The sequence below is a fragment of the Salvelinus fontinalis genome, chromosome 1, assembly GCF_029448725.1.
Source record: "Salvelinus fontinalis isolate EN_2023a chromosome 1, ASM2944872v1, whole genome shotgun sequence".
Taxonomy (NCBI): Eukaryota; Metazoa; Chordata; class Actinopteri; order Salmoniformes; family Salmonidae; genus Salvelinus; species Salvelinus fontinalis.
In genome coordinates, this window is record NC_074665.1 from 28628515 (window position 1) to 28647078 (window position 18564).

Consider the following 18564-nt stretch of genomic DNA (forward strand, 5'->3'; position numbering starts at 1 on the left):
TAATCTTTGCTTATTATCTGCTAAGCCATTACAATTATAACTGGCTATACTTATTTCACCATTTACCATAATGAGATCCAAATTTCAATTCTATTTATCATAATATATGTTTCTAAACTTAACATAAAAAAAGTACCATGATGATTGAATGTCCATATAGCTGTACCTTGATATTTGCACTACTAGTGAGTAAACCTCCAAATTGTTCCCCACTATTCCACCTGCTAAAACCTCCCTCTATCCCAAATTGGGTTGTCATCCCGGTGACTGGCAGACCACCCCTGTCCACCCGGATCCTAGGGCCTTTGAGAGATTGGGACCCGTCCTTTAAAAAGCGCACACAGTGGCACCTACAGAACAGAACCAGATGAACAGCCAAAAGCATTTCCAACGCCCTCACCTCTATTGTATTATATACTGTTATTAAAAAAATATATACACTTCTATACTGCATATCTTAAATTATTTCCACAATTAATGAATAATATGCGTAATAATGTAGGCACTTCATACAAAGGATTGTTACCTATAACAATTTTTTGGGTGGGCAATTATTATTTTGGGAAACAATTATTGTGATTTATCCTATGCTGTCCCTCACATCAAATACCCTTTAGCAACAGATGTGGGATACATACACACTCTCCCCACCCTTCCCCCACAAACAACCACAAGCTCAGATGTTCAACAGTTGTTCCATCCCAGAGCCCAACTCAAGAGAAGACTTGATGTACGATTGCATAGACAGTTGTAGTTGTTTGAGAAGGCATGCAAGAACGGGGAGATTTGATTAACCAATGTCAAGTCCTAGCTGATGGAACTCAGATACACCCCTTTCCCCTGAAACACACACACGCTGGTACCCCGTTGTGACCATTTTCCCAAGCATCTCTGTGCAGTCAGACCTTTTGATTATTTTGTGCCGCCAGGGTCACAATCATTTGCCCCCTATCTGATTGTCCGAGTGTAACCCCCTCTCCATGGGTTAATGCAGCTAGTGTTGCCAGCACTGCCACTACCTGGTTGATGGTCTCCACCAGAATTCCTACCAGCTAGGGACAGGTCATAAAAGTTCTTATTAGCAAATTCCTTGTATATTATGCTCTCCCACCCGGGGCTTTGGCTTTGTTGGACCAACCCTGCCAGGCAGGCTCAGATCTTGAGTGGCGGTGCTGCTTAGTGGGTCTCTGACCGCGTTCATCTTTCTGTCTTGGCTGCGTGTAGGCTACTTACAGTAGGCCTATAAAACTGATGAGGACTTCTCTTTAGTCTGTGGGTCGCTCAGGTGGGTGTCTAGGTATAGGGTTGGGGACCGTTCCATCATGATAGGACAATAAATAAATTGACTATTTGTAATTTATTAAAACATTTACTGTATATCCCATATCTGCACAAAATTGAAAACTCTCTCTGTCACAATTTCTGCTCGCAGACACACATGGGCTCCATTTTCCTTTTTCACTCATTTAACTCACCACACTTTCCCAATCACAAAAACACACACCACATCTTCCATCACAACAACACTCCCCCCACATATACACCCGCACATACCCACATACTGTTCCTTCTATGTTCTCTGTTTGCTGTGTTTTTACCTCTACTATGTTGATTCCTACCTAATTTCGGGCTTTTGAGTACTTTTGTGTTTGTAAAGATCATCCTGAGAAGAATGAGACCAAGGCGCAGCGTTCTTTGAGTTCCACATTTTACATTTACATTTAAGTCATTTAGCAGACGCTCTTATCCAGAGCGACTTACAAATTGGTGCATTCACCTTATATCCAGTGGAACAGCCACTTTACAATAGTGCATCTAAATCTTTTAAGGGGGGGGGGGGTTAGAAGGATTACTTTATCCTATCCTAGGTATTCCCTAAAGAGGTGGGGTTTCAGGTGTCTCCGGAAGGTGGTGATTGACTCCGCTGACCTGGCGTCGTGAGGGAGTTTGTTCCACCATTGGGGTGCCAGAGCAGCGAACAGTTTTGACTGGGCTGAGCGGGAACTGTACTTCCTCAGAGGTAGGGAGGCGAGCAAGCCAGAGGTGGATAAACGCAGTGCCCTTGTTTGGGTGTAGGGCCTGATCAGAGCCTGAAGGTACGGAGGTGCCGTTCCCCTCACAGCTCCGTAGGCAAGCACCATGGTCTTGTAGCGGATGCGAGCTTCAACTGGAAGCCAGTGGAGAGAGCGGAGGAGCGGGGTGACGTGAGAGAACTTGGGAAGGTTGAACACCAGACGGGCTGCGGCGTTCTGGATGAGTTGTAGGGGTTTAATGGCACAGGCAGGGAGCCCAGCCAACAGCGAGTTGCAGTAATCCAGACGGGAGATGACAAGTGCCTGGATTAGGACCTGCGCCGCTTCCTGTGTGAGGCAGGGTCGTACTCTGCGAATGTTATAGAGCATGAACCTACAGAACGGGCCACCGCCTTGATGTTGGAGTCTTAGTTGGATACATCTCCACAATCCTGGCCAGCAGTGCCGTTATCTGGTCCTGATATGCGCCATTCACAGTCCACAGGTAGTTGCAATCAAACTGTCCCTGTACATCCACCCACCTGAAACCCAGTTTCTTTTTACAGATATGGGCTATCTCAGCAGCAGATGGTTTGTACTGACCCACCAATACCCTCATTTCTGCTGAATATTTCACAGCGTCCTTACTTGGGTCTGGTAGGTCTACAATGTCTTTGATTTCATCCTGTCTCCACGTGCTCTGGACATACACAATGGGGTTCCATGCTGCGGCGGCAGCAGCATTAGCATCATCAGGTCGAGGCTGAGGGTTGGTACAGGCCATCAGAGGGTATTGTCGATACATGTCTGATGCTGGGTCGTATGGGGAGGAGATAGAGACACGCCTCTCCGTCCTGGCCCGTAGACGGTCCTCACTTTCCTCCCTGGAGCTGAGTGGAGGAGCCTTGAGAAAGGGATTGTTGATCTTTTTACCCTTCTGGCGTGCTCCCCCCACTGCGCCTCCAGTGGGACTGGCCGGAGTCACTCCAGACCCTTTCAGGACTTCAGCCTGTCTCCGTGCCTGACGATCAATCACCGTGGTGTTGGGAGAGACAGGGGGTGGGGCTGCAGGTTGTAGTGGCCTTGTATCCAGCGGATCAGCAGGAGGCGGCTGAGGAGGAGGGAGGTCCGGCAACACTGGGTAGAGAGTTTGAGGAGTACAGTAGGGAGGGGGACAGTCTCTGTCATCATCATCCTTCCTATTGCTTCTCAGTTTCATCTTTCCCCTTCTTTACTCCTTCCTCAGTCTGAACTACCATATTCTGACAGGGTTTTCCCTGAAATGGGTCCTGTCTCTTCTTTCGTTTGTCAGCTTCCCTTTCCCATTTTCTGAATTTCACCCAGTCAATTTGATCCTTTTCCCCTAGTTTACCTTCCTTCTCTACCAATCTCTGTCTTATCTCGTCTAACAGCGTCACACTTAGTGTCCCTGTCAAAGGAAAACCACCCTCTATATGTGTCACGCCCTGGCCTTAGTATTATTTGTTTTATTTATTATTTTAGTTAGGTCAGGGTGTGACATGGGGTATGTGTGTATTTTGGGGTATTATATGGTAGAGGGGGTGTTTGGTGTAGTTTATGGTTTGGTGTTGAGTGTATGTGTCTAGCTGTGTCTATGTTGGGTGTAGTTCTAGGAAAGTCTATGGTGGCCGGAATGGGTTCTCAATTAGAGACAGCTGATTTCGGTTGTCTCTAATTGGGAGCCATATTTAAGGCTGCCATAGGCTTTAGCTGTTTGTGGGTCATTGTTTGTGTATATGTATAGTTCAACGTAAGTAGTTTGTGTGTGCACTTACGTTTGAAGTTTTCACGATCGTTTGTTGTTTTCGTTAGTGTTGTATAAGTGTGTAGTGTTCATCTTCGTCGTTGCTATTAAAAAAGAAGATGTATTCAAATCATGTTGCGCCTTGGTCCTCTCGTTCATGTCAACACGATCGTGACAATATGCCATAGAAGTACCTGTTCCAGAATATCCCTACCCCATTTATCTACCATAACCTTCAAGGCTCCAGTAGGAGGGTCCGAAATGCCTGGTTCTTTGCTCCCGCGCGCACCCATGGCTCCTCAACTTTTTTTTTCACATAATTTTAATCACGAAGTGAAACTACGACACAACAAAACAATAAAGAATACGACGACCGAACAGCTACGTCGTGCAACCTAGCGGCACACAAACAAAGAACAAGATCCCACACAGAAAGAAGGAAAAGGGCAGCCTAAGTATGGTTCTCAATCAGAGACAACGATAGACAGCTGCCTCTGATTGAGAACCACACCCGGCCAAACACATAGAAATAGACCACATAGAACCAAGACATAGAATGCCCACCCCAACTCACGCCCTGACCAAACCAAAATAGAAACATAAAAAGGATCTCTAGGGTGACAGTGTTCCAGTTCCTTAAATTTGAAGATGTATTATTTCAATAATTGTCCTTTCGTCTAATGCTGTCTTTTATCTATTTATAAATATTATTTTGCAACATTCTCTATCTTGAATGGTATAGTGTATTTGTAGTTTATTTCTTTATCAATTGTTGTATTTTATTGTTTTCCTGTTTTTATAACAATCTCTACCATGGATAGTATTGGGTGTTCCATTATTCGACTCCTCTATGGGAACTATTATCTAGAATAGCCATGGAGTAGTCTTGGTGTCTCAGAACAGTTGGTTATCAATGTACAGTTTATCAACTACGAGAGCTACACGTTTCTATCATTTGAAGAGTGGGTAGAGAACTTTGCGCCGTTCTGAAATTTCCTTCAGGAACTGATCATTCATGCGCCTAAAGGGAAATCTTTAACGCTACAGCACACAATGACATTCTAGACGATTCTGTGCTTCCAACTTTGTAGCAACAATTTTGGGAAAGCCCTTTCCTGTTTCAGCATGACAATGCTCTTGTGCACAAAGCGAGTTCCATACAGAAATGGTTTGTTGAGTTCGGTGTGGAAGAATTTGACTGGCCTGCACAGAGCCCTGACCTCAACCCCATCGAACACCTTTGGGATGAATTGTAATTCCGACTTCGAGCCAGGCCTAATCGCCCAACATCAGTGCCTGACCTCACTAATGCTCTTGTGGCTGAATGGAAGCAAGTCCCTGCAGCAATGTTCCAACATCTAGTGGAAAGCCTTCCCAGAAGAGTTGAAGCTGTTATAGCAGCAAATGGGGGACCAATTCCATATTAATGCCCATGATTTTGGAATGAGATATTCAACGAGCAGTTGTCCACATACTTTTGGTAATGTAGTGTATATAGAATTAAAAACATTACATTACATTTCGCAACAGATTTCACTACACATTAAGTGTGCGCCCTCAGACCACTACTCTACTACTACATATCTACAACACAAAATCTGTGTGTACGTATGTGTATAGTGCGTATGTTATTATGTGTGTGTTTGTGTATATGCGTGTGTCTGTGCCTGTGTGTATGTCTCTTCACAGTCCCCGCTGTTACATAAGGTGTACTTTTATAGTTTTATTTTAAATCTGATTTTACTGCATGCATGAGTTACTTGATGTGAAATAGAGTTCCATGTAGTCATGGCTCTATGTAGTACTGTGTGCCTCCCATAGTCTGTTCTGGACTTGAGAAGAGACCTCTGGTGGCATGTTGTGTGGGGTATGCATGGGTGTCCGAGCTGTGTGCTAGTAGTTTAAACAGACAGCACAGTGCATTCAACATGTCAAAACTACTCACAAATACAAGTAGTGATGAAGTTAATCTCTCCTCTACTTTGAGCCAGGAGAGATTGACATATTGATGTTAGCTGTGTACAATCCAGGGTTACTCCAGGCAGTTTAGTCTCCTTGCTCAATTTCCACAATATTCATTACAAAATGTAGTTGAGGTTTAGGGTTTAGTGACTGATTTGTCCCAAATACAATGCTTTTAGTTTTTAAAATATTTATAACTAACTTATTTCTTGCCACCCATTCTGAAACTGACTGCAGCTCTTTGTTATGCGTTGCAGTGATTTCACTTGCTGTGGTATCTGACGTGTATAGTCAGCATACATAGAAACAGTGTCTTTACTCAGAACCAGTGGCAGGTCATTAGTAAAGATTTTTAAAAGTAAGGGGTCTAGATAGCTGCCCTGGGGAATGCCTGATTCTACCTGGATTATGTTGTACAGGCTTCTATTAAAGAACACTCTCTGTGTTCTGTTAGACAGGTAACTCTCAATCCACAATATAACAGGCGATGTGCCCTAACACATACATTTTACCAGCACCAGATTATGATCGATAATGTAAAAAGCTGCACTGAAGTCTAACAAAACAGCTCCCACAATCTTTTTATTATCAATTTCTCTTAGCCAATCATCAGTCATTTGTGTAAGTACCGTCCATGTTGAATGCGCTTCCCTATAAGCGTGCTGAAAATCTGTTGTTACATTTGTTTACTGTGAAATAGCATTGTATCTGGTCAAACACCATTTTTTTCAAAAGTTTACTTAGGGTTGGTAACAGGCTGATTGGTTGGCTGTTTGAGCCAGTAAAGGGTGCTTTGCTATTCTTGGATAGCAGAATAACATAAGGCTCCTCCACACACTTTCCCCCATGGCCCTGCAATACAAACTCATGTTATGCTGATGAAGGAGGACCCAAAAGCGACGAAATAGAAACAGAGTCTTTATTCCAGTCTTAGACAAAAAACGATACTCCTGATATATCTAAGGTAAAAACAAAACAGGAAAACTGAAATCCTCTCGTCAGTAGAGATGAACGACTGGAGACGCGACCACTAGACACCTGCTCACACGCAGCATCAGATGAAGGCAAAAACACGATAGGGCGGAACAAGGACACAGAACAGCAAACATCAAACAAGAATCCGACAAAGACAGAAGCAGAAAACAGAGGGAGAAATAGGGACTCAAATCAGAGGGCAAAATAGGGGACAGGTGTGAAAGAGTAAATGAGGTCGTTAGGAGAAAGAGAAACAGCTGGGAGCAGGAACGGAACGATAGAGAGAGAGAGCGGGGGAGGGAGAGAGGGAGGAGGAGAGAGAGGAATAGAAAGAGGGAAAGAACCTAATAAGACCAGCAGAGGGAAGCACAGGGACAAGACATGAAGATCAAAGACAAAACATGACAACTCAATTCAAAAGGATTTATGTAATGCTTTTTGTCAGGATATATATTTCAGTCCTTGAGCCCAAGCAGCATGGCAGCAAGTTGTTTTCTCCTGTTCTGTGATCCATTTATATATTACTGACATATAGCTACCTCAGCCATGTCCAGACCTGAGGAACAGAGAATGTGGTTTAGCCACACACATTGTCTGGATTCACAAACTGCAGCCTCAGTTATAAGCTTTCGTGAAAGGCTATCTCATTTTCATTAAGTACAGTATGTTCAAAAACATGAGTCACCATGGTTAAAATGTGCTTGAATCATTTAGGACATTACCTAACTGCTCACTATATCAACAAGACTAACCCTAGCTCTTGTGAACTTAATGATACTCCAAACTGTAATAGGTTTTATAGAAGATTCACTGTCTTGCCCACATCAATGACTGACAAATATACTAAAGAGGCACTTACAAGACAGACCACGAAGAAGACTAATAACATGCAACGTAATAATCGTCTCATTTTGAGATCGATTAAAAAGCCTCCTACTTTGTGAAATGAAACATTGGTAATATGATCTTAAACCTAGTACTCATTACAGATGAGGAGATATACAAAACGAGGTCATCTTTAAAAAAAAAAAAAAAAGGAACCATGATGATTTCTCCAATTAGTCAAAAAGCATTGTTCATGGAAGCAAAGGATCAAGTTAATTTAAATAATGATTTTCTGCATTTGCTGCTGCTTTGTATTGAGAGGTCAAATTTATTCTCTAATATAATATATTACATTTACAGTGTCTGGTTGGACAACCCCCCCCCCCCCCCCCCCCCCCTAACACACACACATTCTCTGTCCAACTCCAAACAATGCTACCATGAGGTCCAAAGGCTGATTATCATCCCCTGCTTGGGGATCCCTAATCCATGGATAATCTGGGCTTGATGGTATTATTTCATATAAAGAGAACTCCCACCCACAGCCCCCACCATCCTCCAAAATATAAGCCTCCACAGAGACCTTAAAGATCAATAGCAGACCTGAGCAGAGTAACTGCAGGCCATGTTACAGATTTAGTGTGCATCGAGTTGAAAGATGTGGGCCTTGGCCCCGCTGCCCCAGTGACATCTAAAATCTGAAGCATTTTTGATTACTCTAGTCTCTGTGTTTGATGTAACACACATTTCCCCAGGGGGGAGGGGAAGCCGTGCATAGACACAAAAATGTACCTTCACTACCTTCTAAAAATATTTATATATTTAACCTTTATTTAACTAGGCAAGTCAGTTAAGAACAAATTCTTATTTACAATGATGGTCTACCTTAACCCGGACGACGCTGGGCCAATTGTGCGCCGCCTTATGGGACTCCCAATCATGGCCGGTTGTGATACAGCCTGGAATTAAACCAGGGTCTGTAGTGACGCCTCTAGCACTAAGATGCAGTGCCTTCGACCACTGCGCCACTCGGGAGCCCATCTATCTTCATCACATAGTGAGGATACATGCACAGTTGAACCATTCGCAGAGCTATGCGAAGGTAATAGCCTTTGTTAACATGACAATGAACCATAATTGATCTGTGTTGTTATGTCTATGATGTTACATACAGTATTTGAAACAAAAGACGAGTCATTTCTGCATGCTTAGAAAGGTCAGCAGGACATGGTTGTTTTGGCTGCAGCCGGCCGAATTGTAATGAGGACAATGAAACATTCAGTTGGGCCTGAAAATGACTGTTTATGAATATACAGTATGAGAGACATCGCTATAGAATGGCTTCGATGTTGTTGTTTAAAGTATAAGACAGTGAGATCAAGCTTCCTCAGTAACTCTCAGGAGCCCTTCAAAAATACAGACTGTTTCAGATGACTGACAAATGCATCAAAATGAGCCACAGTTCTCCCAGTCTGTGTCTCGTTATTCTAACTATAATCTGTTTGAACTAGAGGATGCCACATAGGGTGTTGTTGAGTCTTGGGAAAATCTTACAGACACAGTCCCATTTTCCACCCAGCCCTCCACAAATTGAACGAGCATACTAAGTATGCAAATACGATTAACAATCCTATTGTTCTGCGCAGGCGAGAGACAGTTCTTTGTAATTACTGGTTCAATTCAAGTCAGCATAATTAATTAAAATCAAATCAAAGCAAAAAACGAGCAACTGCAGTTCTTCAGATGCAGTACGGAGAAAGAGAAAAAGAGAAAGCGCCACGTCATTTTGCGACTGAGGATGAACGTTTTTTACAAAACACATTACACAATTATCTTCTACCCTTGTGGTCTGAAGGTGTTTCCTGAAAAATAATCCTTCACATTTCAAAAACAAAACTTAAATACAGTACTCCTACACTATTGTCCACAGGGACATAAATGTACTGTATACACTACATGAAAGTATAGAGAAGTAGGTCATTGTGGATAAGAGGAAAGGACATAAAAGCCCATCTGTGGTATACAGTAAATAAAGAATCTGTGCTTTGTGGATCATCGCCATCACCCAGGAAAGGTATTTGTTCCCAGCTTATTCCATACAAGGCCCACTCTCACACTCTCTCTAGCCAAAATATGATATAAAAAGCTTACTCCATTTGTATGGAGTAAACTCTAAAAGCAGTGAATTATGCACACTGGTTTAGCAAAAACAGATTGTTGCAGTTTGGTATCGGAAACAGTGAGAGACCTCCTCTCTAGGGAGTCGGGACCTATTCAACTTTGCCCATGTGATAGTATGGAGCTTACCGGTAATTAAAATAAGATCTACAGTATTAATATTGCACTGTGACAAAAAAACAGGGGAATTATTCAGCTGCACATAATGTATTTTTCCATCACACCATTTGTATACACAAACACCTTAATTCAGAGAATAACAATGACCTGGTATGCTCAGGAAAATAGATAAATAACAATTCCAATACAATAATCCTTGGCAAAACCAATGACTCAAATCACAAAATCCGGCAATAACAGAAGAAATGTTTGAGTGGTACAGGTAATAGTAAAATACTATTCCCATTTGTTTGTGTCTGTGGCTTTGACAATGGTAATCCTGTGGAGAAGCACGATACCTGTCTCAACCAAAACTAAATGAGGTGTTACTTATTCTTATACAGCAGCTAAATGACCAGTCAGGATGTTTCATTTCCAGCAGATCTCATTCTGGTCTCTTGTGTTCAGGCCGTTCAATCTGTATTTGGCCAGTGCGCCCCCAGCTTAATGAATCTGTGAGCCGGTAAATGGGCACATGCATAAAGATGAAGCTGTCCATTTAACCACAGCGATTGAAGTGGGTTATATGATAATAGTCGTGGACACATGTTGTTTGCTCTTGCTGGGTAGAAAGAGGGAACACAATGCACCAATTTGGTCTTGTCGATGCACAGTTGCAATATATCAGCGACAGCTGTTGATTAAAACTGTCTGGGTCCAACCATGTAATGTGTCACTAGAACGATGGTGAGGGCCGAGAGAGGGATCCTCATGAAAACAACTATTTCATTAGTAAACCAGAGTTATATATTGCCCTGGAGAAAGTAAATAAACACCTTAAGGCTTATTCAAACCAGGGAAATACTCTCAAAGCAAAGCACTTTAAATATTCAAAGAGTTATGCATGTCCATTTACACAGCAGTATTTCTCTGTGGATCAATGGGGCATGCAGATCTGATTTATGCTCTGTGTAATGGCTTTTAGTTAGCCTGGTCGCAGAGTTGTTTGTGCTTTAGCATGGTTTGATTGGTTTGACAAAAAAAAGTCGGAAGAGTGTGCTAATGCACAAACAATTTTGGCAACCAGGCAGGCACTTCAGGCAGTAGAAGGTGGCAATTACAATAAAAAAAAATGCTCTCAGCCGGTCATATTAACTACAGAGATAAATGGACAAATTGGCCCTTGTTCTCCACCAGGTTGCTCTTGGATGGGTGCACATCTATAGAAGAGACCAACCCTTGCTTGAATATGTATTTCACAATCTACCCTCTCTGATAGTTCCTCCTAAGCCTTAGAACAGATGGGAAGTAGTGTGGTGGTGGTTGCAATATGCATGATGACCAGAGCTCTTCCACTCTGCCAGATGAGTCAGAGGAACATAGTCATCATCAACTGTTTCACTGTTGGTGTCATAATAATGAAAGTGGAAAGAAAGCGTACCAAAACACGCTTCAGCCCAGCTTGATCGAAAAAAAGGGAATCAGGAGCTTGACTGAGGGACTCGAAAATCCCCCAAAAACATAAAGAAAAATGGTCACTCTGTGTCTGTATTGATTGGAGTATAGATTGAAGGGACATACAAACAGGCTTATGTTTCGGCGTAATAACCTTAGATGCAGTCTGAGTCAATCTGGGTGTTTCCGCTTCGATAAAAGCCAATCCATGCATGTCCTTTGCGTTTGAGACAGTAACATAAGAGTAAGGAGTAAGGATGCTGGGAGCTGTTGATCGATATAATAACATATAGTTGTAACACTTAACTGCTCTCAGAAAATGGCATCATTACCACGTAAGACGTAAAAACTATCATGGGTACCAATGCAATAATGATGAAGAACAGGAGGAAGAAAGACAAGATGACCATTTTGACAACGAACATGATGATGATGATGTCCTGTATCTCATTCAGTACAATAACTGCAGCTAACCATGTGCAGAAATGAATTGCTAAAATCAAAGTCATTCTGACAGATTGGTTTCGGGGGTGGGGGGTCCCCTGCAATATCACCAATGAAATCTAGATTTGTTGTGGTTAAAGCTTTTTTCCTACACCCTGTCGCCCCAAAGAGCTGTGTATTGATTGCTTTGTTCCTCCTGAAAGGAGGAAATTAATTGGAGTGTTGAGCAGTACAAAAGGTAAAGGGAACCAATTCAAATGGCTACGGCCTTTACAGTTGCTCTCAATATGCAGAAACCAAAGTACAACACGCGAAACACAGCTCTTACTAACGTCCTACCATTGACACAGAAGCTGCTTTCTGGTCTGCTTTGCATTGAGCGCAAGATTTTGAGGGCACATTTTCACAGAAAGAGACAATAAGCAGTAACCTGATCTTGATTAAAGTGCACTTAACCTATTTAATCCCATGGGTCACAAAAGTGAGAGCACACAGCTTTTGTACTTTGCAAGCTCCAGAGAAGTTAAAGTTGTACCTCTAAACAAATGTGTCATATTATGCATTATTAAGGTGTCTAGTATGATTCACAGAAGTTTCATATGATTTCTCAAAATGGTCACAATTTCTCCAAGCTGTATTCAACAGCTTAAAAAACAAATACGTTGTTGAAATGTTTTAATATTTTCTTTGCAAAAATAATGTTTAAATGGTCTAGTTTACATACAGTATGCGCCTTTGTTTTCAATGTTTTGTTAATGCCTGTTCAATACGTTGTTTTGTTAATGTCAGTATTGCCTTGTAACCTAAGCTTTGTGCCTTGTATGTGATTTCATTCATTTTACAATGATATTAAATATCTGCCTTTGATATAGAATATTTTTATTCCATTCTCAGACCTTTCTTGTTATTATTCTTGTGTCTCTTTAAGAAAATTGGTTGCATATTCCTATTTATCCTTCAGCTTTATAGAGTCAGATATTCAGTTTTAATAGACTGTCACGGTCGTCTTCTTGAATGACAGTGGACCAAGGCGCAGCGTATGCAAAATACATCTCTTTATTTTGTAAGAGAGGGAAAAACACGAAACAAACACTATACACAAACTAACCAAAACAACAAACGACCGTGAAGCTACAAACGCAAGTGCACACACAAACTACTTACGTTCAACATAGACAATTACCCACAAATGCATGATGCCCATGGCTGCCTTAAATATGGCTACCAATCAGAGACAAATGAAAGACATCTGTCTCTGATTGAGACCCACTCAGGCAACCATAGACATACCTAGAAACATACACTCCACCATAGACACAGCTAGACTTCTATACTACACATAAACCCAGCTACTCTAATAAACCCCCTAAACCTTACAACCACCCTAGACACTACAAAAACCACATACATTCCCCATGTCACACCCTGACCTAACTAAAATAATTAAGAAAACAAAGAATACTAAGGCCAGGGCGTGACATAGACTTGGTAATATTAATTACATAGTTTTATTATGGGTTGCATGTGAGGTATGTACACTGCCTTCGTAAAGTATTCAGACCCCTTGACATTTTCTACATTTTGTTATGTTACAGCCTTATTCTAAAATTGCTTAATAAATCCTGACCAATCTACACACAATGCCCCATAATGACAAAGCGAAAACAGGTTTTTAGAAATGTTTGCAAATGTATAAAAAAACAAAACAGAAATACCTTATTTATATAAGTATTTAGACCCTTTATAAGACTCGAAATTGAGCTCAGGTGCATCCTGTTTCCATTGATCATCCTTGAGATGTTTCTACAACTTGATTGGAGTCCACCTGTGGTAAATTCAACTGATTGGACATGGTTTGGAAAGGCACACACTTGTCTATATAAGGTCCCACAGTTGACAGTGCATGTCAGAGCAAGAACCAAGCCATGTGGTCGAAGGAATAGTCCGTTGAGCTCCGAGACAGGATTGTGTATAGCCACAGATCTGGGGAAGGGTACCAAAACATGTCTGCAGCATTGAAGGTCCCCCTTAAGGTTACTAATGGCATTAGATTTGCATAGTGGCACAGTGGCAAAAATTTGGTAACAAATGGGTTAATAAGGTGACTGATATCTGAAACACAAACTCCTGAGGGAGGTGTTGAAAGAGAACATATGCTATGGCAGAAATCCTGTATGTGTGGGCGGTAGACAACATGGTTTATCTAGAGTACACATAAATACAGACTTTAGCAGAAAATTGAGCAGTACTGCAGCAGTTCCTTGCTTTAAGATTATCGATCTATGCATGGTTATCCATCCAATTATCACATTGTGACATTTACATAAATGTAAATACTAACAATGTTCTTAATTATAAGGTTCTGGCTTCTAACTCTTTAGATCCAATAAACACACTTATATCCGTGCCTGCCCATTCTGCACACACAGGAAATTGTGTCTATAGTATTTTTTTAAATGATGAAGTGAAGATTTCGACATCTATTTTGTGTACGTGGGTTGCTTTATCAAGGCTGCATTTTCCTTCATTATGTTTTGCAGACCACCTTTGATTTTCCTAAAATCCAAAGTGTCAGTATCAATTGAGGACAACTCAAAGAAGGAAGATGATCAGAAGAGATTTACTTAACATGAGTTTGTGCATGTGTTTTCAAATCACTGAGGCTCAAAATGTGTTCCTGTCCTGCTCCTTTCAGGATCTTTCAATGGCTGCTTTGAATAGCTTATCTTTGATAATACCCTAAAGCTTTTCAAAACCTCCCACCATGGCGATGTCGTTTTAAATCCAGCCTGCTACATTTTTTATTCTGCGTCTGCTAGGCTTTGTAGTTGGATTTTAGGGAATTGATTTTAGTGTGGGCTGTGTTGCCCATGCCAACCGAGCAGAGTTTTTTTTTAAAGCTGGAGAATAAGAGAGATGTAGGTGTGAGTCGTGATGTGCAGTCAGACCAGAGTGATGCAGTGTGGGTAGCAGGCCTCTGCCAGAGGCTTCGAGCAGCTCACAGAGATATGAGATCGTTACACACACGGGGAAAACAACTACCTACCATCTTCATCAGGTCCACTCTTATCTTCCTCTCAAGGTTAATTCATGTTGTTTTTATATGGGATTTTAAGAAATATTTGTGTGTTGAAAATGCCTAACCACTTGTATAATCTATTTGCATACACTTCAAACAGACATACACTGAGTGTACAAAACATTAAGGACACTTTCCTAATATTGAGTTGCACCCCCACAGTAGTGTCAAGTTGGCTGGATGTCCTTTGGGTGGTGGACCATTCTTGATACACACGGAAACTGTTGAGCATGAAAAACCCAGCAGGGTTGCAGTTCTTGACACAAACCGGTGCGCCTGGAACCTACTGTACTACCATACCCCGTTCAAAGGCACTTAAATATTTTGTCTTGCCCATTGACCCTCTGAATGGCACACATACACAATCCATGTCTCAATTGTCTCAAGGCTTAACATTTTTTAACCTCCTGCCCTTCATCTACACTGATTGAAGTGGATTTAATAAGTAACATCAATAAGGTATCATAGACTAACCAGGTGAAAGCTATGTCACGAAAAGAGCAGGTGTCCTTAATGTTTTGTACACTCAGTGTACATACCCCACCAGACATGCCACTATGGGTTTCTTCACGGTACCAAACCAAAAACAGATTTAATGGGTCGCTTAGTTATGTATAGAGCAGTACCGGCCAGGGCCGTTTAAGATGAGAGAGGACGATAAATGAGTTTTAGGAGCATGGCCTTATTTCTATTAAAGCATATTAGATGACTGTTAATCATATTCCATTCACCCAGCTCAATGTAACATCGATAGGTTTAGGCTACTACATGAGTCTAATTTTTCCTATACCCATCATGAGGTTGTCCAACAGTTGCAAATGAGAGTTTCTATTGACTAAATTCCGGTATGTTTATCCCCGTTTCATTCTGTTTAATACAAGTTTTTCAACAGAATCGGCGGAATGAATACACCCCTGTTCATCCACAAACACAGTTCACTTTCATAGCAGCCCTTTGATCATTGTAAAATTCCTTCTCACATCTACACCCTCTTCTCCTCTCACCTTTTCCCTTCGCTTATGGACTTCAGTGCACAACACGTCAGCTGTTTGTGACCAGGCGAAAAAACCTTTCCAAGCCAAATCTTCATATTATAACTGCTACACACAGCCTACATCATTGTCACCATATTAACGTCATAGTCAACATAGCTTCTAGAACTAACGTGTTAGTTAACCTGCTACAATCATGCAGTACAGTGTACAATCAGCAGCAAACAGTTTAGCAGTTATACCGGCGGGCCCCGTTGGCAATAAATTAATCAAACCAAAAGCTTACCTTGACTAGTAAGAGTTCCAGAGTTTGATAGTCATAGCCAGCTAGCTAACGTAGTATCTCTCTCTGTTTGAGCCGGGTGTTTTAGTAGGCTATAGCTAGCTGCATTCACTAGCTAAGCAAATAAAATAAAAATACTACGAAATATAGCTCTCTCTATCTCTCTTGCTTGCTTCTCCTTTATTTTTGAAGAAATTTATTTATTCAAAACTGTTCAACTATTGTCTTTCTATCTCTTTGAGTCAACTAACTTTACTCACCACATTTTATGCTCTGCAGTGCTAGCTAGCTGTACTAGATTCATTCTCTGATCCTTTGACTGGGTGGACAACATTGGGTGGTCAGTTCATGCGTCAAGAGCTCTGATAGGTTGAAGGACGTCCTCTGGAAGTTGTCATAATTACTATGTAAGTCTATGGAAGGGCGTGAGAAGCACGAGCCTCCTAAGTTTTGTATTGAAATCAATGTACCCAGAGGAGGACGGATACTAGCTGTTCTCCAGCTACACCATGGTGCTACCCTACAGATTGCTGTTGAGGCTACTGTAGACCTTCATTGCAAAACAGTGTGTTTTAATCAATTATTTGGTGACTGGAAAACATGTAGTATAATTTTATCTAGAAAGAATAACTTTTTTAATGTTTCACTATTTGTATTTTTATGAAATTCACTGAGGATGGTCTTCCCTTTCCTCCTCTGAGGAGCCTCCACTGGCATAGAGCCATGTCATCGTGGAATGCTCTGCCTCCAGAGGTTACTCAGGCAAAAAGCAAGTCCAGCTTTAAAAAACAGATACAAAATCTTCTTGTTTCCCAGCGCCTCACCTCTTTCTAAATATCCAATTTAACGGTACTGTATATGAATATGTACAGTGCCTTGCAAAAGTATTCATCCCCCTTGGTGTTTTTCCTATTTTGTTGCATTACAATCTGTAATTTAAATTTTATTTTATTTGAATTTCATGTAATGGACATACACAAAATAGTCCAAATTGGTGAAGTGAAATGAAAAAAATAACTTGTTTCAAAACATTCAAAAAAATTTAAAACGGAGAAGTGTTGCGTGCATATGTATTCACCCCCTTTGCTATGAAGCCCCTAATTAAAATCTGGTGCAACCAATTACCTTCAGAAGTCACATAATAAGTTAGATTGTACACAGGTGGCATTACTTGAAGTGTCACATGATCTCAGTATATATACACCTGTTCTGAAAGGACCCAGAGTCTGCAACACCACTAAGCAAGGGGCACCACCAAGCAAGCGACACCATGAAAACCAAGGAGCTCTCCAAACAGGTCAGGGACAAAGTTGTGGAGAAGTACAGATCAGGGTTGGGTTCTAAAAACATATCCAAAACTTTGAACATCCCACAGAGCACCATAAAATCCATTATAAAAAAATTGAAAGAATATGGCACCACAACAAACCTGCCAAAAGAGGGCCGCTCACCACAACTTACAGACCAGGCAAGGAGGGCATTAATCAGAGAGGCAACAAAGAGACCAAAGATAACCCTGAAGGAGCTGCAAAGCTCCACATCGGAGATTGGAGTATCTGTCCATCGGACCACTTTAAGCCGTACACTCCACAGAGCTGGGCTTTATGGAAGAGTGGCCAGAAAAAAGCCATTGCTTAAAGAAAAAAATAAGCAAACACATTTGGTGTTCGCCAAAAGGCATGTGGGAGACTTCCCAACATATGAAAGAAAGTACTCTGGTCAGATGAGACACAAATGTAGTTTTTTGTCGATCAAGGAAAACGCTATGTCTGGCGCAAACCCAACAACTCTCATCACCCCGGGAACACCATCCCCACAGTGAAGCATGGTGGTGGCAGCATCATGCTGTGGGGATGTTTTTCATCGGCAGGGACTGGGAAACTGGTCAAAATCGAAGGAATGATGGATGGCGCTAAATACAGGGAAATTCTTGAGCCGGACAATGACCCTAAGCATGCTGCTAAAGCAACACTCGAGTGGTTTAAGGGGAAACATTTAAATGCCTTGGAAAGCCCAGAGCTCAATCCAATTGAGAATCTGTGGTATGACTTAAAGATTACTGTACACCAGCAGAACCCATCCAACTTGAAGGAGCTGGAGCAGTTTTGCCTTGAAGAATGGGCAAAAATCCCAGTGGTTAGATGTGCCAAGCTTATAGAGACATAACCTAAAAGACTTGCAGCTGTAATTGCTGCAAAAGGTGCAAAATACAATGTATTGACTTTGGGGGGGTGAATACTTACGATCAAGTTTTCTGTTTTTTTGTCTTATTTCTTGTTTGTTTCACACAAAAAAATATTTTGCATCTTCAAAGTGTGGTGCATGTGGTGTAACTCAAATGATACAAACCCCCCCAAAATCAATTTTAATTCCAGGTTGTAAGGCAACAAAATAGGAAAAATTCCAAGGGGGTGAATATTTTCGCAAGCCACTGTATATATGAATAATGTGAAATAGTATTTTTGTTGTCTCTTGGTGTCTTTCTAATATATAAC

General features: G+C 41.4%; 1 protein-coding gene across 2 annotated transcripts in view; it reads right to left on the reverse strand.

The window, feature by feature from the left end:
• The window catches only part of LOC129852322 (synapse differentiation-inducing gene protein 1), a 40400-nt gene that overhangs the window by 12243 nt on the left and 9593 nt on the right, over nt 1-18564 (reverse strand). The window lies entirely within an intron of this gene.